This window comes from Otolemur garnettii, unplaced genomic scaffold (assembly GCF_000181295.1).
Source record: "Otolemur garnettii isolate 467f Iridium unplaced genomic scaffold, OtoGar3 scaffold00085, whole genome shotgun sequence".
In the NCBI taxonomy this organism is placed as follows: Eukaryota; Metazoa; Chordata; class Mammalia; order Primates; family Galagidae; genus Otolemur; species Otolemur garnettii.
The window spans coordinates 3,869,912-3,871,965 of record NW_003852480.1 but is presented as its reverse complement, the minus strand read 5'-3'; the positions used below and the strand labels follow the sequence as shown (position 1 = coordinate 3,871,965).

The window sequence follows — 2,054 nt, the reverse complement described above, 5'->3', positions numbered from 1 at the left end:
CTTTGCAAATCTGAGGCAATCCATACTTCATTAAATGCAGGAGCATTGTCTACTAAAATAGCTGAAATATTATGCAATGACAAAAATTCCCATATCAACAGGCTTAACCACAGCTTTTAGCAAAGCAACTAAGACTCTTTATTTATGAAACACTAGACCAAACCAGGAAACTACCATCAAGAGCCTGTCCACCCTGTCAGGGGAAGCCACTATCTCCTGTCCTTTTTACCAGCTTTCCTCTTCCTGGAGAGCAAGTGCTTGGGCTTCATGTGAACATGTGCCTGTCTGCTTCACCTCTCTTCCCCAGGTGTTTCACTGTCTTCTGAGCATTCTTCATCATCGTCTTGGCTTTCTTCACCATCTTGACATCCCACAGACCAAAAACATCACATGGAGTTTGAAAGCAGCTCCAACTCCGTGCCACAGAAGAGGGTGAAAGAGAGTCTTCCCTCGTTCTCTCCCAGGTGGGCTCTGAGACTTTCTTGCCTGGACGACACAGTGGGCATTGTCTTTCCTGTCCATGTCAACACCAAGACTATGCATCTCATTCTCTAGAACAGCTTGCTGAAACTTCTTAGTAGTTTGAGGCATCCTGTGTCCCTGTGTATTTTTTCCTTGGTTTCCAGAATTTTCAACTTCTTTTTTTCTCTGCTTTATTTCACCAGCTGTCGGATCTCCAACCATCTCCTCCTCCTCACTCTCAGACTCACTGTCATACTCTCCTGCTGCTGTTCCTAGCTCTTTTTCTTTTTCTAATTCTTTAAGTTCTTTATGATAGCTCAATCAATATAATCAGTCATCTATATTATGGCCTTCCCTGATCTCTTGTATCTTATCACATTTTTCAGAAGAATTCACTAATCTCAGACTTCTACAGATCTGAAATATAATGATCTCCCATTTCCAGATGAAGATCTTGTTCCCTCTTCTTCTTAGGCTCCTCCACCTCCATTCTCTTCCTCGTGCCTCCGAGCCTCCTAGGACGAATGGGTCTTCTCCTTATCATCTAACTTCTTCAGGACCGCTAAATGCATTCTGTTAATACCTTGTCCACTTTATTTCCCTTCATTTCGGTCTCCCCTCAATGAACCAAAAACCTGTCACAAGCCTCTATTTTCACCTTGATGCTGGCCATGGCCTCATAGCACACAGCAACCTCAAACTCTTGGGCTCAAGTGATTTTCTTGCTTCAGTCTCCTGAGTATCTGGAACTATAGGTACCCATCATAATGCCCAACTATTTTTAGACATGAGGTCTTGCTCTTACTCAGGCTGGTCTCAAACTCCTGAGCTCAAGCAATTCACCCACCTCAGTCTCCCAGAGTGCTAGGATTACAGGCATGAGCCACTGTGCCGGACCAGATTGTCTGTTTCCTCCTTTGATCATTTCCTTAACTGTGCAGAGGTTTTTGTTTATTTGTTTAATAAAATTCTATTTATTAATTTTTATTGTTGCCTTGATTGCCTTTGGGATGTTAGTCATAAATTCTTTGCTGAGCTGATATCTAGAAAAGTTCTTCAAACATTTTATTCTAAAATTCTTATGGGTTTATGTTTTAGATTTATTTTTTTAATCCATCTTGAATTAATTTTTGAAAGTCATGAGAAGTAGGGGTCCTATTTCATTCTTCTCAGTGTGGCTATCCTATTTTTTCAGCAAATAGGATAGCCACACTAGGATAGCAAATAGGGCTTCTTTTCCTTGATATAAATTATTATTATTTGCATTGTTGAAGATCAGTTGTTTCTAGATAAATGTTTTTATATCTAGGTTCTTTGTTTATAGGTGCTAGGTCTTCTTTGTAGGTCTAATAGAATTCTGCTGTGAATTCATTGGTCCAGGGCTTTCTTTGGAGGGAGGTTTTTTACTACTCTTTCTATCTCACTGTTCATGATTGGTCTGTTTGGGAGTTCTAATTCTTCTTCACTGGGTCTTGGAAGCTTATGTTCCTCCATTTCTTCTATGTTCTCTAGTTTAGGGACATAGATGGGGCATAAATACTATGTAAATTTATGAATGACATATATATCTCTGCAGTATTAGTTATAATGCC

General features: G+C 40.0%; 1 pseudogene; it reads right to left on the bottom strand.

Annotated features, from left to right (window-relative positions):
- Nucleotides 1-209: 209 nt before the first annotated feature.
- Nucleotides 210-1,135, bottom strand: LOC100949682 (annotated as a pseudogene).
- Between the last annotated feature and the right edge of the window lie 919 nt (nt 1,136-2,054).